Source organism: Pinus tabuliformis, chromosome 7, assembly GCF_031772625.1.
Source record: "Pinus tabuliformis cultivar Carrire ecotype Pingquan chromosome 7, CPIR1, whole genome shotgun sequence".
NCBI lineage: Eukaryota > Viridiplantae > Streptophyta > Pinopsida > Pinales > Pinaceae > Pinus > Pinus tabuliformis.
In genome coordinates this window covers 670,900,972-670,926,048 of record NC_142293.1, presented here as the reverse complement: position 1 = coordinate 670,926,048, position 25,077 = coordinate 670,900,972, and the positions used below count along the sequence as shown (strand labels likewise).

General features: G+C 40.3%; 2 pseudogenes; one reads left to right on the top strand and one right to left on the bottom strand.

Annotated features, from left to right (window-relative positions):
• Positions 1-9,301: 9,301 nt before the first annotated feature.
• On the bottom strand, positions 9,302-10,782 carry LOC149249244 (uncharacterized; annotated as a pseudogene).
• A 515-nt stretch (positions 10,783-11,297) lies between these two features.
• LOC149249243 (calcium-dependent protein kinase 3 pseudogene) lies at positions 11,298-12,727 on the top strand (annotated as a pseudogene).
• Positions 12,728-25,077: the final 12,350 nt, after the last annotated feature.

Here is a 25,077-nt window from a genome sequence, read left to right as displayed (position 1 = left end):
TGGTTGGATTGGCCAGGGTTTTGGCCAATGCTAATGAGATCTTATTAGGTTGGGTTTTTCCCTGGATTTGGGGTTTTCCTGGATAAACATTTGTGTTTATGTGTTTATGGTTGTTGCTGGTTATTTTTATATTTGTTTCTCTCAGTAATTCTCCGTAATTAATTTGTGTTCTCGGGTAAATTTCTTAACAACTGGTATCAGAGCTAGATATTGGCTTCAAAGGGATTCTTTGATGCCAGGGGTTTATAGTGCCTGATGAGATCAATGCAGCCTTTTTACAGATCTGGGTCTGAAAATAATGGTGGAACAATCATATGTGGAAGAACCTCGAGGAGAATGTGCGGAAGATAGTGCGATAACTGCCAGGGATCACAGTGCATTTGCGATATTTACCGGTTTGGAACATGCTTACGAATTGTTCGGGATTGATGTAGCTATTTAAAGAAGGTCAGAAAAATAAAATTGTTCATGGGGCTTCAAAAATTGTTCATTTTCTGCTACGTGAGGCCACCAATGCTGGAATCTACGAGGTTCTCGTCAGGCTTGCAGGTGGAGAGGTTTGATAGAATTTTTTGAGCAAATCAAATTGAAAGAGGATGGATCAGAATCGCAGCAGCAATAAACAATTTTTTTTTTTAATGAAGTCAAAATTATTGGATGTAAATGGGCATACTATTGTAAGACCTGGTAAGGCATGTGTACCCCTCGGTGATCACCGGTAAAGTGTGGGTTAGACCTAGGTGATAGGGGGGATGTCAAGTTAACATTACCCCGAGTAAAAACTCTGAGGGGGGTAAGAGCTAGAGTGAGCGGAATTGTCTCACTTAGCAGGTTTGGCTGGAGTTAGCCAAGGAACCCCAAGTCAAGTTTAAGGGGGGAATATTGTTAGGTAAACTTGACTCAGGATAGAGTAAAAGTTGACCAGGTTAAACAGTGATGGTTTTGGGGCACATGGTATTGTGCACCCATGGTATTTTGCCCATGGTATTATATGTAATGGAGCTTATAAAAGGCTGGAAGGACTTCATTGTAATGCAAGACCTGGAGGTGAGCGGTGAAGGCTCACTTGGTTGGTTTGGCCAGGGTTTTGGCCAATGCTAATGAGATCTTATTAGGATGGGTTTTTCCCCGGATTTTGGGTTTTCTCAGATAAACATTTGCATTTATGTGTTTATGGTTGTTGCTGATTATTTTGATATTTATTCCTCTCAGTAATTATTTATGTTATGCAGTAAATTTCTTAACAATACCGATTAAAGTCTTTGGTTCTAAACTCAAACTTCAATATCTCCTTAGCTTCGGCATCTGCATATTTCAAGCTCTTAATCTTGTATAATTTGATCTGCAAAGGAAAAACGGGCCATGGCGCTTTCTTCTTCCTATGTAGTTCTCCTGATAACCCTGTGGAGAGGTGATATGAGACTTCTTGCATGAACAACTTGTCCATGGCATACCTTCGTAAAACATGTGGAGGCTTTTCTCCGCCAAACACTTTGATGAAGGTGCCATCGGGTGAGTCATAACAATCTACAATGTTAAGTATCGCCTCCATTGCTTATCGGGACATGTAAGGTGGATCCTACCCAAAGATAAGCTTATACAACAAGATGATGAAATAGTTAGTCAACCTTGCCATTACTCCTCGGTAGCTGCAGTCGAAAAATAAATTTGCAATAAATGATGATGGAAGTCTCTTTCGATGTCCATGTCCACTTCATGCCAAGAAAATGGTGTTGGGCACATATTGTATCCAGTAAGTATGAAGACATGTAGAATCTCGCTTGCTCATCGTTGGGCGGATTCCAGGCGTTAGTCACATGGATTTTCAAATGATGAGCCAACAAGTCTGACCAGTTGAATGTCCTTCCATCACTCACCAACTGGTCCAATACAACTACCCAACCTTCAGGAAAGGTCTCTATGATCTATTGGCCGTATATTCGGTATGCAAAGATGATCATGAACTGGTAGGCCTTCCTGAAAGACTTTGTCTTGTAAACATGATTGGTTGTCTGTATGAACTTTAATAGCTCTTTCACCCAACGCTAGACTATATCTCTAGTGTTCACTTGGCTATGGGTGGCATAGAAAAGTGTGTCCATGCACCTCGCTGATTGAGGTAAATGATACATCTGATGAAATTTCTCCGCCCTAAAGGTGGCAAGCTCTATCTCACTGGCACTGCTCAATGTCATAATCTCTTGATCTATGTGTGAGACAATCCAGTTGATAATGTCCGCACATGGGAAGGCAGGGTACATGCATGAAACCTTATATAAGCCTAATCACTGGATACTAATATATACCTACCGATCGTCTAAGTCTTCCTTGAAGCCCTTTGTAAAAGTATCTTTGATTTGCTGCCATGTCAACTTTGTGCCATTCTCAATGAACAAATGAGTGTCTGTATAAACTGGTAGATTAACTGACATCTGCTCAACTGCTTCCTCAGTACTTCTCTTGAAAATTTCCTTTGATGCATCTCTCTTAGAGGCTATGTTAACCATAGATTCTAGAGAGATGCTCAACAAATGTTGCACCTGGAGACATGGAGGACACTCATGGCAGGGAAATGTTAGCTTAAAACCAAAAGCAACTTGAAGACAAGACCAAGCAACAAACCAGAATCATGATGTGACAGATTGCTCAATTTTGGTTCACAAAGGTGACTGGCTACTTTCCGGAATTGTGCATTGTGCAGTCCTTGCAGCCAGTGGGGGAGGCTTGTCGACTAGAACTGTGCAATGCGCAATTCAGTCTGGGCATAGGCCAGGAGAGACTGCGCATTGTGTAGTCCTAGTGGCCAAAACTGGGAGGTTGGCTCCTGGAACTGCACAGTGCATAGTTGGAGCCAGGCCATGGTAGCATCTGCACCATTCTAGAAGGCAAGGCAGATTCCTTGAGCTCTCAAAATGCGTAGTGCATGCAAGGGAAAGCAAGATCCGGGCAATGGGAGACCAGATCTGCCCAAGGGGAGTGTGAAATCGAGCAGATCTGAAGGATGGTGTGATTCTGAGTGATGATGCATGTAAGGCTCCCTCCTAAGGTCCTCTAACTAAAATTAAATTTCTCTTATTTTAAACACAATAAAATGAGAAATAACTTATTTATATCTAAACATTTATTTGATGATAATATACCATTAAAATTTATTTACCACAAATTAAATAAGTAAGAATTTCATTTCGACCATTTACATAAGTAATCAATAAATGAAGGAATACCTATTCCAATAGCTTAGTTGAGATGCTCCTGAGCTCCTGACTCCATTGGGATGCTCCTCTTGAATACCCGACGGGATTTGCCTCCCAACCAACTAGGAAGTATTTCCTAGCCCAGGGAATCTCCACAGGTTCTGTAGCCCTACGAGCCCAAGTCCAATCAGATATATGTGTCCAAGTTAAACAAACACTCTCCTTCTCTCCCTTCTCTTTTCTCCACCTTCCTCCCAAAACAAAATCCTCCAAAACCACAACCAAAACCAAAACCAAAACCAAGACCCAGGATCCGCCTCTCCTCTCATCATCCTTCCCCTTTAATGCCTCTTCCTCCCATCCACCTCAACCACCTATCATTAATGTCAGGACTACCCCCTCATCCTTTCATTTGACTTTTCATACCATATCTTCTCCCAAGTAAATTTGAGAGGACATTTTGGGGATAAGATATCGATATTTAACTTGGAAATTAATTGGGGAAGACCATATCTTCTCCCAAGTAAATTTGAGAGGACATTTTTGGGATAAGATATGGATATTTAATTTGGAAATTAATTGCGGAAGACCATATCTTCTCCCAAGTAAATTTGAGAGGACATTTTGGGGATAAGATTGGATATTTAATTTGGAGATTAATTGGGGAAGACCATATCTTCTCCCAAGTAGATTTGAGAGGACATTTTGGGGATATGGATATTTAAATTGGAATAATGGAAGGAGACTATTTCCTATCCAAAATTAAATTTGAGAAGACAAGTTTGGAATTGAATAATAACAATAATAAAATTTATATTAGTAAATAAATTTACAGTTTCACAAATGTAGGTATGAACCAATATTTCTTGATAATTATTAGTCAATATTTTCAGGTAATTTAAACACTAATAAAATTTGCATGATAAGATTAAGTAGGGAATTACATACACCCCTCCAGAATTTTTTTTCCCAAAGTTAGAGTGAAAAAGATACAAGGAGTTCAAAGAAGTTTGACAATAAGGCATAACAAAATAGAGAGAGAGTTATAGTAGTAAAATTGATAAGTCAGACAATGACATCACTTCCCATCAAGAGTCTCTGACTAATATATAACCTCCTATCCTTCCTAACCTACTTCCGTTCCCACCCTATCCATCCTCTGCTACTATATATTGTGGCATTGGCTATACCAATCTAACCATTGATAAAACCAATATGGTGGAAGCGTCGACTATATCGAACTAACTTCCCCAACAAGTAATTGGAAATCGTCATCACACGTCTAGGGGAGCATGTCCATCACCGCCCTCCCATGATTCCAGGTTTGGAGGTTACACGATGGGAAGTACCTCCACCCCTCCTTACAACTAGGGTCAACACCCTAATATGGACCACATTACAGCGTTGGTTGGATACTTGTCATCGAATAATCTAGTCAAGTAGTCTTGTCACCTGCCATTTTCATTTTACCCATGTCATAAGAGTGCACATCTAGTAGATACAAAATGTAATAGAACAATGTACATCATACCTTCCTCATTAGATGTTTCAACCTTCCCCAATGGAAGAGTAGATCTTGGATATCATATAGTTCTTTCCAATCTACAGGTTAGTTCTCATTCATGCATACATACATATATATATATATATATATATATATATATATATAGAACAACAAAATATATATAGATAAGTAATCTTAAACATCATGTTATTAAGTCTAGTATCCATGTGTCAATTTTGTAGTTCACATTGGAAATAAATCTTACATTAGATAAATCATAATTTCACTAAGTCATTCATTAGATAAATCATATCCACTTAAGCCATACATGAAACAACAATAACTCTAATAAGTCATGCACTAGATAAATCATCACCAAGTAAGTCATACATTAGGTCATACATCAAACATTTCCATCATCAATACCTAATCCATCTAATGATTTATATAAGTAGTTTCACATGTCCAGCTAAATGCATCAATATCACATAGCATTCATAAATAAATAACATGGAACTGCAAAATAGAGCCTTAGCATTGGTAGGTGTCTAAGTCGAAATGGGATCACAGATGCTCAAAAAGTGAGGGGTATTCACGGCGTATAGTCTTTGCATCCTCCCAGGTAGCAGATCCTGGGCTATACTTGTCCCACTAGAGCTTAACCTGGTCCACCATGCGACGTCTGAGATATTGAACCCTACGGTCCAATATGCGTAATGGTTCGACCACTATGGTTCCCATGTCTGAGACCTGAAATTCCCTCCAATCCAGTTTATGAGATTCATCAGAAACATAAAGTCGTAAAATAGATACATGAAAAACATCATGAGTTTTATGCAAATGGGGTGGCAGTATAAGAAGATAGGCAACTGGTCCAATCTTCTCCTTGATCCTAAAAGGTCCTACAAACCAAGGATACAACTTCGTCCCTTTCCCAAACTGAATGGTGCTTTTGTTGGGTCGGATACGAATAAAAACTTGGTCCCCTACTTGATAACTGCGATCAATCCTATGTGAATCAACATAACTCTTCTGTCTATCTTGTGCTTCCTTTAACCTTTGTCGAATCTATCTTACCTGTTCTTCCATTTCTTGAACTAATTCTGGCCCAACTATTACTCGGTCCTCCAAATTTTTCCAACTCAATGGCGTCCTACATGGCCTTCCATATAGAGCTTGATAAGGAGGCATCCCAATTGAACTGTGGTAACTATTATTATAGGAAAACTCTACCAATGGTAAGTACCTTTCCCACTAAGTCTGATTATCCATGACGTACATTCGAATCATGTCTTCCATAACTTGATTTACTCTTTCAGTCTGCCCATCTGTTTCTAGATGATATGTAGTGGTCAGGTTCAACTGAGTCCCAGGTGCTGACTGCAAACTTGTCCAAAACTTAGATGTGAATCGAGAGTCTCTATCAGAAATTATCTTTGTGGGTAACCCATGTAGTCGAATAACTTCACTTATAAAAACTCGTGCCACATCAGTAACATCGTAAGTGTCTCTTACTGGAATGAAATGGGCACTTTTGGTCAATTTATCAACTATAACTAATATAACATTATGCCTCTGTGACTTGAGTGGCAAAGCCACAACAAAATCCATAGAAATTACCTCCCATTTAGGCATAGGGATGTCATGTGGTTGTAGGAGTCCTACTGGACGGTGATGATTAGCCTTCACTCATTGACATTCAAGACATTTGGCGACAAACTGGACTATGTTGTGCTTCATTCCTGTACAAAAGAAGAGTTTCTTCATGTCCGCATACATATGCTTCACTCCAGGATGTGCACAATAGAGTGCTCTATGTGACTCTTTGAGGATGGTTCTTCTTATACCCCTTCCTTAGGTATGTACATTCTCCATTGAAATCTCAATAGTCCATCTGCTTCAAGGACATATCCCTCAAACTTTGGTTCTATTTGCTTCCCACTATGGAGTGTTAATATAACCTTTAGATACCAACTATCTTCAAGAGTTTCTCCAAAACACGTTCCCTCAAATTGACCCTCAAGGGTAGTAGGGAGAAGGTTTGTGGCCTCCTGCTATTAAAAGGAGGTGAATGGACAAAGCAAAGAATAAGACTCCATGGAGCAAGGCATGGGCTTTACCGACGTTATTTGAGGCTATTTCCAAATTCCAAACTCCATAAGAGAATTTTATATTAACTCCTAGATAAAAAAGTTTCCCCATGAGAGAACTCGAATTTTATTTAAAAATATTAATAATAAAATCAAACAAATTTAAAAAATAAAAATAATTTTTTTGAAAAAAATTCAAAAAAATTGATAGAATACATAAAAAAATAAATAAATAATGAATCAAAATTTCAAATCAGCTCCAAATCAACAAAGAGCGTCTCCAAAGAACACACCAATCAACTAAACATTAACACTTGAATCAGCCCAAGAATTTCTCCAAATCAACACAAGAAGCTATCTAGATCAGCACAAGAAGAGTGTTGAATGAATACTCTTCCAGATCAGCGCAAGAAGAGTGTTGAATCAATACTCTTTAGTGCGACTGCCAAAGGCAAGCTCACAATAGAACACTTAAAAGGGTCAAAGACAAATAGGGACGAGCATCATTAAATAGATAAATAGGATTAGAGTTAGCTTTTATTATTTATGGTTTCAATTTCTAGGTTAACCAGTCAATCGAGAAGGCAGGTTTTGACCAACAACCTACCAAACTGATTCAAACCAGCCACTTAAAGTTGGTTCAACCAGTTCAAATAACATTGAAAAGAGCAACTCTTCAACATTATCAGACAACTAGAGACCTACATCAAGGAAGGATGTGAAACCTGAAACCAATTTGAGGGAGTATGTCATGCAATTTTGTTTAGAAGTTGCCATCACGCTGCAGTTAACCACCTATGGGGAGAAGAAGATCCATCAGTTTCAGAGCTTACATGATAGGTGTGCAGTAAAGCAGCATCGAGAATCTCCTGGTTGGGCCAGATTCAACAAAGTGCCTGTAGCAGTTTCTGCCCTTTGAAAGCAACTCAGAGTGAGGAAGGGAAAGGAACAACATAGTGGACTGCCTTTGCAAAACTGGATTGGAATTGGATCAGGGTCCCTGGATCACTACCATCCTGTTGAATGGTTACTCTACAATAAATACTGATGTTAATTATCATGACTGTGGACTGACCAAAGATTTACTTTTAATGAAGTAATTGTTCTGTAAGTTTTTAACAAAAAAATTAGAATGTTGATATATGTAACTGTTTATGTAATTGTTTGGGAGAAAATCCAGCATGCTGCTGAAGTAAAAGAAAATAAAAGTAGATAAAAAGTTTTTTCTTTAAAGGAATTTTGAACACCATTTTGAATGCCGAGTGGCATATGAATATAGTTTTGTTTATTATAGATAAAATTCTAGACTTTTTGTAATATTTTTGGACAAAAACCAGCGTACTGTTTAAGTAAAAGAAAGGTTGGTAGATAGAGGGTTTTTGCTTTAAAGGTCTGTTGAACACCTTTTCAAATGTCAGGTGGCATATGAATATTTAATATTCTTTGCCATAAATAAAATTTTAGATTTTTTTTTCCCTCGCAAAAGAACCAAAAAAATGTTCGAAAAAATATTTTGACCTAACTTCAACACATTTCTGATCTGCTATTTCATTTTTTTTGCAACATACACAAAATCATCGAGCATTTCATTACACTAATTTGGAAAGCTAGTCTTATCATTGCAACTTGCACCTATTTTATCATTTGACCTCGGAATGCTCAGCTCTTTGCCATTTGCTTGGTAGTGATGCATGCCGCCACTTCCAAATAGACATGGATACCATCATATCGGAAAGAAGTAGCTTTCCTTTAGCATACTAGATGGCTTCATGATGCCACTACTTTTAATTTAACATGTCAATTCTTAATAGTTGATAGTTAAGGTAGTAGCATAGCAATTTTTTCCTTTGTTTGTAGTCATGCTATCATGTTTTACAAGGATACATAAATCCATTTTCATAAGAATTTCACCTACTTTGTTTCACAAGATTGGACTAGTGATATGGATAGTAAACAAACATTCCCAACAGTAAAAGGTCTAGAATATTAGTCCTGTAACAAGATAGAGGCCTCCCAAGTCTATCAATAATACAGAAACCCCTCAATCATGACATCAGACCAACTAGACTCTATGCAACCATTGATGAAAGAAAACATGTATAACCAAGAAACAACCACTGAAAACCAAAGGTAACCAGCATCCCGAAGTGCATCATTAAACGATTAAACCATGGCATTATTCAGTACCCACCGATCCTAACAATACTTCTAAGAAATAGTGAAACAGATCTCAACGTGGCAAAAACTATACATGCCCCGAAAACAATTAATATCGATGGCGGTGCAAAGAGATCACACACGTGGAAGACAAGAAATTTCCTTCCCTCTCCACGATGGAGTGCCCCGCCTTTTTTCAGCATAGATTCCTTACAGACATCCATGATAGATAAATTATATGAGTGGGCATCTAAGTTCCCAAATCATTTCAGAAAGTGTTATCCCATTAGAAGAGGGATACATTGCATTCTAGGCTTTGTTTTAGATGAGCAGCTGCACACATTCTACCACTCGGTTTAATAAAGAAACCTATGTGTTCCCATTAAGGTCTTAGAAAATTGCTCGTCTGTTGAATGACCCTTTTTTAAGCCTTTTGAAATGAACAGGTGATACACCATCTCACTTGACAAAGCATGCTTAGATATAGTGCCATAGTATATTAATTTACAGTGATAAAAAAAATGAATGCCAGCTCCATTGACAGTCTCTTCAGTGATTTGGGCACAGGATCGAACATCCAGGCGCTGCAATGAGAAGCAAAATTTTGCGACTAAAGCAATCCCTACAACAGAGATTCCAGGACAGTTGCTGGTCCTCAAATCCTTCAAATGGGATCCACATCCACCATTCCCTAAACATATAAATGCATGGTCAGTTACTTTGTCACAGCATGCTATGTTGAGATTTTCTAGCTATGGGCAGAGAGAAAGGACCAAGTGTATTGAGTCATTGGAAATATTCAGACACCATTCTAATTGTAGAATTCTTAGGCTCGGACCACAAACATAAGCAAGTGCCTGAATGGCTTCATCTGATACGAGTCTGCACCCTCCAATCATCAGCACCTCAAGCCTTTTACACCCTTCTGCTAAGGACATAACTGCCTTATTTCCAATTTTCAAGCAATCTGACAGATTGAAGATTTTCAAATGAGGACAAGTCTCTGCAATTTTCATTACTCCAATGTCCCCAACTTTAACACACTTGTTCATTTCTAGAATCTGTATAGAACGACATCCTTGAGCTAGTGTTGAAAGGCCATTGTCAATAATATTGATGCATCTCTGCAAACCCAACTCCTCCAGTTTTGTGTAGTTCTTAGATAATGCTTGCAAAGACCCATCTGTCACAAATTTGCAGCCATCAAGTCACAAAGTTGATTAATTTGGATAGCCCTCAGCAAGGGGTTGTATTCCTTTATCCATAATTTTTTTTTGTAGTGCAAAATATCCAAGGAATGCAAATTGGGTAGACCTTTCCCGAGTGCTGTAAGTCCTGCATCAGTAATTACTTCGCATTTCTCCAAGATACTTGATTCCCGCAATGCCTGACATTGCCTTTGTTGGTCCCTGGATTTGTAACACAATCACGTATTTAGCCCATGAAGGGAGAGGAAGAGGACAGAGCTCAACCCCTGTTATATGCAGATTATTCACATCTCTGCCTAGTTGATTCGTCAATCGTCCTCAGTGTCTCAGAATATCTCACCGTCATTCGATGATTTAAAAATATTGGAATATGATGCATTGGTTCAGACATCATTTGGGCGAGTGTTGGCCGCAACAGAGAAAATTGGGGATCGAGTCCTTGCACCCACCAATCTGCTCAGAGAGGCTCTGGCCATAGAAAAGAGTGTTATGCTTCATTTCAGCAAATGTAAGCAACCCAATATTGAAGGTTTGACCAAATTGATCCAGCCTCTTAGTGAGTTGATCACAAAGGAAAATGCTTTTACAGAAGGAAGACGGTCTGATACTTACAATCTCTTAAAAACCATTGCTGAGTGTCTGCCAGCACTGTTGTGGGTTGTCTATATTGGGAAAGACTGCGGCTTGAGTCTTCCTACTGTTCATGTAGAGGAAATTTGGCAAAGTGCAGAGTTCTTTAATAACAAGGTTATGGTAATCGAGTGGAACAGGGGCATGGAAACAGGGCTATGTCTACAGTATCATGGGTTAGCTCATGCGTACTGATAATCCAATGAATGTTGGCTCTAAGGGGTATCAACGTGGAATGGAACTCAGAGTTTGACATTCAGTGAAATATATTCAGGTGCCATGGCTTCTCTCATTTCAATTAATTTTCGCGTTATAAGCGTATAGAGTTGACTTAACACTGGAAATGACAAAGAAACGAAAGCCTTGGTTACCTCAATTGGTATCGGATTCGAGCGTGGATGAAGAACTATTGAGCTAATATAACTTTCAACTCTCTGTATGGATATGAATGAAGAAGATGTTATTGATTGTTCGGCTCATTCATAACAAAAACTCTAGAAAATCTATGATAAGTATGACGAGAGCAACAACATGGCAGGTAAAATCCCAAAGGAGTATGAGTGCAGGGGTGGATCTCTACTTCAAGCAAGGCCTGGATATTTCAAAGCCTGGAGTTGAAGTGGGTTCTTGGAAGTCAGCCTTCAAGCTCCATGAAAGAAGACAGAGCATGAGAAAACTGTAGATTAAAATAGATCTAACGTTTCTTCGCCACAATCCTTCAAGTGGGTTGTCTCCCCGTGGAAAGTAAAGTATATACATGAATGCTTTTCCCTTTTTAACGAATTGTATGCAAGAGGAATGCACAGACTCAATATGCTGAAAGAAAAAGAGTGCACAGGATCTAAAACGTGGGTTCTCACATGGTGGTTTTGTCCCCTCCAAAAGTGTTGGTGGTGATTTCTCAGGTTTTGGTTGCAGATATAAATATTGGTTATGAGGATATTGTAAATACACAGGTCTTGGCTTCCAATGGAGTGCATGTAAAAAAAATCTCAAGCATCTTGTAGACATGGTGGATCCATAGGGACCTTAAGTCAGAGAATTTCCTCTTTGCGAACAAAAGGAGAATTCACCTCTTAAGGCCATTGATTTTGGATTATTTGTATTCTTCAAACCTGGGGATCGCTTTTCTGAAATCGTTGGTAGTCCATACTATATGGCACCAGAGGTTTTGAAGCGTAATTATGGACCTGAGATCGACGTGTGGGGTGCTGGTGTTATCCTGTGTATTTTATTGTGTGGCGTGCCACCATTTTGGGCTGAATCAGATCAAGAAGTTGCTCAGGCGATTCTTCGTGGTTTTGTAGACTTCAAAAGAGAGCCATGGCCAAAATTTCTGAAGCTGCAAAAGGTCTTGTATGCCAGATGCTGGATCTTGATCCAAAGCTATGATTGACATCTCAACAAGTACTTGAGCATCCTTGGTTACAGAATGCGAAAAAGGCTCCAAATGCTCCCCTCGATGATGTTGTGAAGACTAGGCTTAAACAATTTTCTATGACGAATAAGTTCAAAAAGAAAGCTTTAAGGGTTATTGCTGACCATTTATTTGTGGAAGAAACCAAAGGCATTAAAGATATGTTCAAGATGATGGACATTGATAACAGTGGTACAATATCATATGAAAAGCTGAAAGCAGGTCTTCATAAGCTCGGTTCCCATATGGATGAATCAGAAGTGAAGACATTAATGGAGGCTGCGGATGCTGATGGAAATGGCCCGCTAGATTATCGAGAATTTGTTGCGGCTTCGCTTCATATGCAGAGCATAGACAATGATGAATACTTGCGTAAGGCATTTTTGTACTTTGACAAAGATGGCAGTGGTTACATTGAAATCAAGGAGTTTAGAGAAGCCTTAGCTGATGACTTTGGTCCAGATGACATAGATGTGGTGAACAACATTTTTAATGAGGTGGATGCAGACAAGGATGGAAAACTGTGAGGATGAATATCTAAGATTTGACCTGGAGTATCAACAGATTATTTTTTTGGCAATAAAAAAAAAAAAACTAAAATATCGAAAGAAGAAACTCCTGATATTCTTGCAACACATTGCATACCTTCAGCTATATTTCATGATTTGAAAACGTGAATCAGTTTTCCAGAGGTGACATTCCTTACATTCTGACCTGATTATTCAGATGAATATTGTTTACTACTTCCACGACATATTCAGATGAATATTGTTTACTACTTCCACGACATATTCGGATGAATATTGTTTACTACTTCCACGACATGATAGGAAAGATGTTAGATTGGGGATATCAAGAGGGTACTATTCTCTTTGGTTTTGGATATGACTTTCGACAAAGTAACAGGCTTCAAGGTCCAAATTTTGAACCTAAGCTCTGATACCATGTGTAAGGCTCCCTCCTAAGGTCCTCCAACTAAAACTAAATTTCTCTGATTTTAAACACAATAAAATGGGAAATAACTTATTTATATCTAAACATTTATTTGATGATAATATACCATTAAATTTATTTACCACAAATTAAATAATTAAGAATTTCATTTTGACCACTTACATAAGTAATCAATAAACGAAGGGATACATGTTCCAATAGCTTAGTTGAGATGCTCCTAAGCTCCTGATTCCATATGCTCCTCTTGACTACTCGATTGGATTTTCCTCCCAGCCAACTAGGAAGTATTTCCTAGCCTAGAGAACCTCCACAAGTTCCCTGGCCGTCTGAGCCCAAGTCCAACCAGATGCAGTGTGTCCAAGTTAAAAAAACACTCTCCTTCTCTCCCTTCTCTTTTCTCCACCTTCCTCCCATAAAAAAATCTTCCAAAACCACAACCAAAACCAAAACCAAAACCAAGACCCAGGATCCTCCTCGCCTCTCATCATCCTTCCCCTTTTATACCTCTTCCTCCCATCCACTTCAACCACCTATCATTAATGTCATGGCTACCCCCTCGTCCTTTCATTTGACTTTTCTTACCATATCTTATCCCAAGTAAATTTGAGAGGACATTTTGGGGATAAGATATGGATATTTAATTTGGAAATTAATTGGGAAAGACCATATCTTCTCCCAAGTAAATTTGAGAGGACATTTTGGGGATAAGATATGGATATTTAATTTGGAAATTAATTGGGGAAGACCATATCTTCTCCCAAGTAGATTTGAGAGGAAATTTTGGGGATATGGATATTTAAATTGGAATAATGGAAGGAGACCATTTCCTATCCAAAATTAAATTTGAGAAGACAAGTTGGGAATTGAATAATAACAATAATAAAATTTATATCAGTAAATAAATTTACAGTTTCACAAATGTAGGTATGTACCAATATTTCTTGATAATTATTAGTCAATATTTTCAAGTAATTTAAACACTAATAAAATTTACATGATAAGATTAAGTAGGGCATTACAATGCATGCAAGTGAAACAAGTGTAGAAATAAATAAAATTGAAGGAAAATGAAGCATGTGAAGGGAGTCACGACAACGATGACCATTAGTGAAAAAACTAGGTAATGCATGTGACACTTGGGAAAGGCAATGAAAAACATGAAACAACACTTCTATATGCTAAAACAAGTTAAAATTCCATAAAGCATTCAAAAAAACAAGTGAAACAACACTTTCAAAAGCTAGATAAGCAAAAGCGACAGAAAAATCGGCAAAAGACTAGAAAAGCCAGACTTACTCGGAAAAGCGATGACGATCGCACCAACGGTTCGTTGATCTTGTCAAGAATGCGAGAGCTCCAAGATCGAATGTGAAAATGAGTTGGCAACATCACTTAAATAGATTTGGTCAATTTAGGGTTTATGATGCAAAGGCCAAAAATCAAGGAAAAAGAAACACTTGGCGGAAGTTTCCAAAATAACTTAGGTGCATCCTTCTAACTGCTAAAAATAGATCTCTACTTTTTAGGGATTATTTTTTCTTTTTTTATTTTTTATTTTTTCAGGACAAGATGCCATGCATTTCCCGGATAGATTGCATAGTTCTGGGGAGGACTAGGCAACTCACTAGCTCATGGACTGAGCAACTTTTGAGCAAGAGGCTTCTGTGCAATTTCTGGGCTAAGTGGCTCTGGGTTGCCTCTCATGCTCTGTGTAGTTTCCCAGCGAAAGGCTAGTTGTCAACTAGCACTGCACAATTCTTGAGCTCAAGGATCACTGTCAGCTTGACCTGTGCAATTCCCAAGAGAAAGGTTGGTTTCCCTCAAGGATTGTGCATTTCTATAAGGAAAACCTGGTACTGGGTGGAAATTAAGTCAAGAGATCAAATTGTGTGTTAAAAAATAAATCAAGTAAGAAAATACAATTCATGATGCAAAGGATGAGGCTCAATCAAAGCACAAGTACCTGGATCAGTGTAAGATGAGTTGTTGTGATTAGAAGGGAGGGTCCAAAATGAAGCATGGGCAAAATTTTGGAGGGTGGTTGTAGCCACTACAACAGTGGGCATGTCGTTTATTTCTACTGGACATGGCCTCACCATATTTTCTACTTGCCTCTTAGCCCCCATTGCTAGCTACACTAACCATGATTTTTCATGGGCTATTGATCCAGGTGGATGTTGGTGGCCACCCACCTATCCCATTTGGACCCCCACAACTGTCTCTTTCAGTTTTTCACTTTCCTTAATTATAGCGCAGTTTACTATTTTTAGCAGTTTTTCGGGTCCTAAACTTCCGGAGCCGTTTTGAGGCCCTAAACGACGTTTTTTGGGAAATCCACCGCCAATGATTTTCCTGATAAAAAATCATCTTTTCCGTCGTAGTCCTCGGAGAGATCTTTCCAACGGGCTATCATGCGCGTCAAACGGAGATAATACGACCAATTCGCGACCTCGGGAAGTTGGCTGTCCAACTCACCCCAAAACGGGGCCCACAATTTGGCGTTTCATCTTCTAGGGTTAGGTTTTGGGATGTGAAGGGTTTTCCATTGTTTCTCAATAATAAATAGGCATTCGAGCCTCATTGTAAACACGGTTCGAAACAGTTCAAAGGCATGTAGCCGACACATCTCTTCTCAGAGATAAGCTACCATTGCCCTAGCTGGGTTATTTCTATTTGTAAGCATATTTCACTATTCTCCATTAATGAAATGAAGTATTATTTCCGCTGCAGCTCTGTTTTTATGGTTATCGCATCTCTGTATTTATGGTTATCTCTATAATTTATTGCGTTCCTGCTTAAATCCGGATCAGTGGTATCAGAGCGGTTTGCTTTTTCTCTGTTTTTCTTTGCATGTCCCCAACGAGGTCGGGATATAAGGAGTTAGGGCTTGAATTGGTCGAACCTTTGCAAGACCAACCTCGAAAATCTCGACGACCTCCCATGGTGGATGAGAAGAAAGACGAGGGGGCAGGAGATCCTATCAGAATCTTGCTCGAAGAAGCCCTCGAGCGGCAAAGGAATGCGATGATGGATAGCTTTGCGCAGATCCTTCAGCGGCTACCCAGAGGCGACGCATCGGCTTCCAACAGCTACTCTGGAAATGCCACACCATTTAAGGTACAAGTTAATTTTGAAATCCCCATCTTCGAGGGTCAAATAGACGCAGATGCCGTAGATAAATGGTTAAATCTGCTAGATGGGTATTTTTCTGTTCATGACTTTTCAAGTCGGGAAAAGATTGTTTTCGCTCTTCTCAAAGCAGCCCCCCACGTCAAGGACTGGTGGGAAACATACTGTGAGCAGAAGGATGAAAGTACAGGCTCATTGTTTTCAGCCGCCCCCACTTGGAATGACTTCCGGGATGCCATCAAGGAGCAGTACTGCCCTGTCAAAAGCTATGAGGACAAATACATCAAATGGACCACACTGCGGCAGGGACGAGACCAAGATGTATCAGAGTTCACAAATATTTTTCATACCCTTCGCACACAGTTGGGTATCAAAGATTCTGAGCTGCATCTGGTACTCAAATACCGCGGCTGCCTACACAGATACATCCAGGAAGAGATGGAGTTCTTGAACATCTCCTCACTCGGCACAGCATACCGATACGCTGTCAAAATCGAGCAAAAGTTCAAACAGAAGAAGCGAGACTTTGGATCTGCAAATCCGAATCCCAAAGGACAAAGCCAAGGTGGGGTGACCCAAGACAACCCCTCGAAGCTGCAAGAAAAGAACAACACCACGAAGCTGAAGAAGGACACAGGAAAGTGGTGTGAGTTCCACAAGAGTCCCACTCATAACACAAGTGAGTGTCGGACCAAGCAGTCACTGGTGGCCGAGTTGAAGGCTTCCGAATCAGATGCATGTTCCGACTCTGAGCCAGAACCCGACAAGGGGGACGGCAAAGGGAAGCAAATCATTGATGCGGATCCTAGTGCCACTGTTGCCACTGCCAAGATCCAGAAGAATGAGCCCGAAGAGCCAGAGGAGGGGGAACGTCTTTTCCACTCACAGATGTGGGTGAAGGGTTCGCCGCTGCAGTTCATTGTCGACAGTGGTAGCCAAAAGAACCTCGTTTCAACAGAGGTCGTGAAGCGGTTGGGCCTACCAACTACGCCACACCCACAACCGTACAGTATCGGGTGGCTTCACGAAGGACGAGATCTCAAAGTTCGCCAACAGTGCCGCCTTCCCTACAGCATCAAGCCCTTCACAGACGAGGTATTATGTGATGTTACACCTCTAGATGTTTGTGATGTACTATTAGGCCAGCCATACTTGTGGAGGCGACATGCTGTGTATGAGTCAAGGCCTCGCGCTGTCATTATTTCTTTGGATAATTCATTATACAGGATACCGGAGGTAGCCCCACCTACTGCCGCCTCTTTGATCACTGCTAAGAAAGGCAGCAAGCTCATCTCACAGACTAGGAAAATTATTTTCTGTCTGGTTCGCTCCCAAAGTAAGGGGAAGATCATTGCTACATCCATGACCCCCACGAAGGGTTCCTCCACGCAGCAGCAGCAACAGAGGGATACAGTAAGAACAGAACACAAGAACAACTTCTTCTCACCCACAGGGGTACCACACAAGTTTCAGGTGGGGAACAAAGTTTGGTTGCATCGACAAAAAGAACGCCTTACCAGAACCCATCAGAAGCTCAGGCCACTCCGACATGGTCCTTACACCAGTACCAAGGCTATGGGAAACAATGCTTTGAAGCACAACATTCCTCCATTCCTTCGCCGAGTGTTCAATGTGGACCATCGCCGACCATGCTTCCCACCATTTCTGGACACATTAGAGATTGCAGAACAGCTCACCAGAGATCCAGCTCAGCGGAAGCTTCCTCATCTCAGGGAGGAACTCAACGCAATGGGGACCATTGCTTCCTAAGGGGGGAGGAATGATCCAGGTGGATGTTGGTGGCCACCCACCTATCCCATTTGGACCCCCACAACTATCTCTTTCAGTTTTTCACTTTCCTTAATTATAGCGCAGTTTACTATTTTTAGCAGTTTTTCGGATCCTAAACTTCCGGAGCCGTTTTGAGGCCCTAAACGACGTTTTTTGGGAAATCCACCAGCCAGCGATTTTGCTGATAAAAAATCGTCTTTTCCGTCGTAGTCCTCGGAGAGATCTTTCCAACGGGCTATCATGCGCGTCAAACGGAGATAATACGACCAATTCGCGACCCCGGGAAGTTGGCTGTCCAACTCACCCCAAAACGGGGCCCACAATTTGGCGTTTCATCTTCTAGGGTTAGGTTTTGGGATGTGAAGGGTTTTCCATTGTTTCTCAATAATAAATAGGCCTTCGAGCCTCATTGTAAACACGGTTCGAAACAGTTCAGAGGCATGTAGCCGACACATCTCTTCTCAGAGATAAGCTACCATCGCCCTAGCTGGGTTATTTCTATTTGTAAGCATATTTCACTATTCTCCATTAATGAAATGAAGTATTATTTCCGTTGCAGCTCTGTTTTTATGGTTATCGCATCTCTGTATTTATGGTTATCTCTATAATTTATTGCGTTCCTGCTTAAATCCGGATCAGCTATCTTTTGCAATGCACATTTCTTTGAAATATTAGGGCTAACATAACTGAAGTTAGAACATGGATCTATCAAAATTAAAACCAACTAGTTATTGTTCATACCTTCCATATTGATCATTGATGCTTGGTGATAGGCCTTCTTATTTTCCATCGTGACATAAATTCATGGCATACTTTGAGCCACATCCATCACTGTTTCTGCCTCTTGCATGTAATAAAATCTTGGGTCATCCTTTGGTCACCGGGGATGCTCCCTCTTCCTATGATTTTCTCCACAAATACAAAAATGTGTGGGATCTCTTTGAACCCCTCGGTTTTGGCTCCTACAAGCTTAGTGAATTGATATTTATTAGTAGTAGTAGTCTTTTGTTGAAACCCATCCTTGGGGGAAGTGGAAAATTTCACATTTCCTCTTCCTGGCTAATCTCCTGCAAACTTTTGTTGTTTCTTTAAAACTTGATTTTCCTTTTGCTTTCCAATACATTCGAGACTCAGTCATATCTTGGACTATTCATAACAATACTTCATTTTCTTGATGGTATTCTCCAACAATTTAGGCTCTTCAAATTCTATTTTTCCCCTGAATGCATGTGGTAGTCCACTTAGGTACCTTTGAATCTTAGTCTTCTCATCCTTGATGTAAGACACATATCTTAATAGCTCCAAAATTTTGGTTGTAATTTCGTTGGTTGTCAGCTTCCTTAGTTTTTTCTCATAAAATTCCTTGGCCTTTTTGTCATATTACCTTTCATATAGGCACTTTTCCTTGAAATACCTCTCAAATATCCTCTAGGACAATTCTTTTTCTCTGATATCTTTTAGATTCCTCAAATATTCCCACCAGATATTAGCCTTGCCCTTCAGGCTGAAAATGGCTAAGCCTTTCCTTCATATTCTCAGAATAATCATGCACCCTGAAATACTTCTTCATTCCTAGCAACCATGCCTTTGCTTCCTCGGCCTTATTCACCTCTCCATCGAATGTAGGAGGATTTTCCTTCTTAAATTATTTTGGCATAAAATCTTTTCTTTTCCTTTTCTACTGACGATTTCTTTTATTTGTAGCACTAGACAAATTCTCATGGATTCCTTTCCTCCTATGTGGAGTACTTAGTGGAGTTCCACCTCTCATTGTATCCTTTCTTTCCTGCCTATGTCTTTTCTGGGATTTTCTACCTTTAACAACCTTAGTATTCAACTTGTTCTTCCAAAGTCATGATGTACTCTGCATAAACTTTTCGCTAGCACCTTTTTCATTGTTTTTATATATTTACATATCTGATAGGCTTTGTAGTATGAATGCATTTACTTCTTCTTTCTTTTCCTAAGCTCTGACAATCTTTTCATTTTTGACCTTGAAAATTAGCCCAATGCTTAGACTTCTAAGAGTGTCCATCCAGTCAAGGGAGTCTTACTTTCTCCTATTTCCTACTAATTCTTCCTCATGAGCATGTTGGGATTTATCTGTGTTTTACTGCTTCATTCTATTTTTCATTCCTTATGTGCTATTACACACACATGACTATAATTTAACCAACAATATATATAAATAACATGTTTACCATCACCTTAGAAAATCTGCGATAAGTATATGGATGTGAGGTTATTTGAAAAACCAAATTTCATGTTCCTATGATTGTTAGAAAAAAATTAACATATCAAAATCAACACTTTCATGCAACATGCAATCCATAATCAAAATGTTACAAGAAACACACAACAACCAATTGCTCATTTATTTTATTCTCTCTCTCTTCTTTTTTTCCAAGGCGCATTTAGTCCAAGTGTTGAACTTGGGCGCTCTAATACCATTTTATAATGCTCCCTCCAACCCCCCCTTCAATAAATAGGATCATGGAAGGTGTTACATTAGTGTTAACCTAACTCCCAAGGTCTATTATGGAAATGGGGTTAAAAAAATCCTCAATCTTAAAAGTTCTCAAAATCAATTTCTTATATCACCATTGGGTAGCGTTTGATGTAAGATTTCTAGTGATATAATTTTTATTATGATTTGACCTCTAGATCGAGAGATATGAATAATCAACGTTTTGACCATTTAGGAAGTGCCATGTGGCAACTATTAACTAGTCCCTGTGACCATAGTTAAATTTATTACTATTTTCTCACGTTTACCTACTCTTCGTGACGTAAGCAGTGCACACTAGTGGCCCACGTTATTTGCAACCCCCCCTTCCTTCCCATAGTTAATAGTGGAGGTTTTAACTTTGTCACTTATACAACTAAATACCATGAAACTCTCCCTCGTTTGATCCTTCTCTACATGGCCATTGCTTTCCGTCAATGACCCATGTAGATTGTGGGCCCCTTACCTTCTGAAAGATAGTAGGGGGTCCACTATTTTTCATTTATACTATAGTGACTTGTTGACGGTGCTGGACCCGCCAACATGTAAGGGGATCTCCCCAGTAAGAAGTCCCAGCTACACCTTAGACTGTTTGGTGTAGGAGTCCCAGCAGTGGGTCGTATAGTATCGCCTTGACCATGGTTGCATGCAGAGGCAAGTAAGATGTCCCTATTGGTAGCAAGGGTGTGACATATGTAGCAAGTCAAGGAAGGTGCATGAATGGTTCTAACACACGAAGGGTGAGGTGAGTGCGCCCCTTGGAAACCCGTGAAAGAACGAAGTTCAGAAGGGAACACATGAGCAAAGATGCATCACAATATGGAAGGCACGTAAGATAGCAATCCAAAGTGATGGTTACACCAACAACACATTTTAGTAAGATTCATACATACATATACAAAAAGAGTCTATACACACATGCATAAGCAAACATATACATATATCATTTAGAGTAAAGAAGATAACTAAAATACAATACGACATATGCATGAAACATGTTGGCTCTGTTATATTAAGAAGTGAAAGTTCCAGTTATACAATACAACCATGACCAACCACTAGTTCCGACAACAGAACGTTACAGCCATTGCCGCCTGCTCCTCCAAAGAGATATACTAGCTCTACACAGTGGAGAAGCCAAGGCTCGTTACAATACTCTCCAAGCTTTCTCTAAGATACTCCTATCAGAAGCTTGGCTGACCAAAATCCCCTTTACAATGAGTTATGAGGGACCATTTATAGCAAATGGAGGGGTGACCCTTGACATTCCCCTTTGTGACCGTTCATCTACCCTCATTACTATTTAACTACTCTATGACTATTACATTCAACTATTGACACTTGAACTTCCACTTGACAAGAGGTTACATACAATCTACACATGTACCCATGTGAGACAAAATGGCTTGAGCAAGCCATGCAAGACATGACTAACACTCGGACCGAAGTGGTAAGACCAACTCTTCGACATCCTCGTGATGGTTGATGGTGGCGAACTGATGCCAAGCTTGGTTGTCCGTGGTGGTGTCTGTGCGATCAATGGTGACATATTGTTGAAAGAGAACTCTTGCCTTCATTGCATCTGGGTACACTAATATGGTCCCCCCATCCAACCCATCTGATATCATGCACATTACCGTCTTAAGTGCAGCAGGACCAGCAACATTCTGATGCATAGTGTTTGTACTGATCTCAAGTGTGTGCTGGTGACCATGCACATCAACTTGTCAAAATACATGTTCAGCTCCAGTCGGACTTGCTTCTTGTCTTCGCCTCGGTGAGTGTGCCAAATGGGTGGGATCACATGCGTGCGCACAATGACATCCATGCTCCTGAATACCCTTGCATACAATCAGCAAAACCACTCACCTTGTTTGCTCCATGCTGGTTGCTGAATGGATCCATAGTTTGTATGGGCGCAATTTCATCAGTCTGTGTATGTTGCGCCTATTTTTGTGCTTGTTCCTGCTGCAACTCATTCTCTTGTCTGTGCAACTCTTGTTCTTCCTTGAGTTGCCACTTGATCACTTGCAACTCCTTCTCTATTTCTCTATCTCTGCCTTCACACGATCCTCTTGTCACACCATCACTTCATAGCCTTAGTCTCCAAAATTTCTTGCATCGCAAGTGGATCTGCTTGAGCTTGCAACTTTGTTCCACCTCTGTGCTATCAACAACCTTCCTCTTGCATTTGTCACATGCAGGGGTGCTACCTTCTGTTGTTGCTGATGGTGCTGCTCACTGTGTGATGCTACTTCCATTTCATCTTGATATCCTTGTCCATGAAAAGCTTGATGTCTTCATAGATAGGCACATTCATAGATACTTGATCAACTGCATCCCCAATTGTGCTCTAAATGGTGTCTTTGACTTTGCTCTCCTGGAAGCCATTGTACCTATGTTGTTGAGAAGAAGACGAACACTTGTGATACTTGGAGACATATCAACACTCATGACAAGCAATCTGTCAGCCGAAAACCAAAACAAACTAGAGGATTGACATCCAACATACCTGTGTGATTGTTTATGAAGATTGCACAATTTTCACTGGGAGGATGGGAGACTAACTGCCAAAATTGGGCTTGGCACAGTCCAAGATGTGGGGAGGCTAATTGACTATTGGAACTATGAAATGCACAGTCTAGCCTAGCCTAGTGAGGACTAAAACTACGCAATGCACAATTTCAGTTAGCAGTGACATGCAACCAGCAAACTGCATTACGTAGTTTCTGGGGCGAGCAAGACACTGCTTCCAAGAATTGCACAATGCAAGCCTTGAGGTCAGTGCTAGGCTGGACTTGCATAATTTTTGGAGGGAAGGGAGAGCCTTCACTTCTGGAAATGCGCAATGCTAGCTGGGCAAGGCAAGGTCCGAGCTAAGGCATCCAAGACTCGCCGACAGGCAACTGAAAACATGAGAAGTCTGAATGCATGGTGATACCGAGTCTAAACAAGAGTGAATGATCATGCATGAAAACAATAAGTGCAGGATTCATAAAACAATAAATCATGCATGTGTGTGAAGCGAGTCGCCACAACAACGACAATCGGTAAAAAAATAGTGTGATGCATGCGACAACAGTGAGATGCAAACAAAAAATGAAATGGTGCTTCTACAAGCTAACATACATCAAAACAACAACAAGCGCTCACTGAAATCAAGCAGACAACACTCACACAAAGCGAAACACAAAAAGCGACAGAAATGCAACGCAAGACATGAAAGGTGGGCTTACCCTGAAACAACTGAGCTGAATATGCTGACGACTCCTAGATGTGATGTGGGATGTCGGAGCTGTAAGATCGATGTGAGGAATGAGCTCTATAGCGTCCGATTCATAAGTTTTGATAAAATTGAGATTATGACGAGCATGCCATTAATCTAGGAAAAGAGACACTTGGCGGGAGGTTTCTAAAATGAGCCTTGCATGTAACCTCCAGCTGCTAAAAATAGGTCCCTAAATCTAGGGATGCCTTTGCATGCTGCCTTGGGAAAAGTAGTCCATGCATGCAAATTATTTTTGCTTGGTCCCAAAGGGAATCAGTCAACTTGAAGGCACATGCATCGGTCTACGAGCCTAGGATGAAAATTTGCACAGTTCCTGGGCTAAGCTGGGCTAGCTGTCCCATAGGGATTGCGCAATTTCTGGGGTCAGCAGGTGACTACCTCCCAGAATTGTGCAATTTTTGGGTTGAGCAGCAGTGCTGGGTCAGATTGCGCAGTTTTCTGGAGGAAGATTGCTTAACTGCTCTGCGCAATTCTGGAGCCCAGCAGGCTGCCAGGATGATTTGCGCAATTTCTGGAGGGAAGGCTAGTTCCCCTCCAGAATTGTGCAATTTTCTGAGGGAAGCTTGATAGACTGATTTGCGCAATTCTTGAGCTCAGCAGGCTGGCCAACTGATTTGCGTAATTTCTAGAGGGAAGGTTGGTTCCCCTCTAGAATTGCACAATTTTCTGGGGGAGCTGCTTGGCCAGCACATGGTCTAAGTCTGGAAAGACAACCTATGAGAGGAATAAAGCAAAATGACATGCACAGGCTGACAAGATATTGAGAAACAACTAAATCCTATATGCTTGATGGTGCAAGATATATTGCTGAGGATGGTTGGTAGGGAGGCTCCAAAATGAAACTAAGGAAAAATTTTGGAGGGTGTTTGTAGCCGCTACAACACTTGGCAACACACTGGTAGAACTCCGGTTCTCTGAATGGACCTTGTTCGTGAAAAGAAAGTCTAACACCTCCGGAAGTATTGTTCAGTTCTCTCTTCGTCTTGGTTTCCACACTTGCTTGATTGTAAGATGTAGCATCTACCAAGCCCTTGGTTGGTCAACACACATTCCAAGACAAGTCAACATATTTTTTTTGATTGGGGATGAGGGGTATATTGGTTCTCAAGCTTTATGGTCGTCAGAATTTTAGTTTCATCTTTGGTGTTTCTCCCCTGCCAGTAGGCCTGGATAGTACCTTGATGAAGTCATGCAGGAACACAAGCATC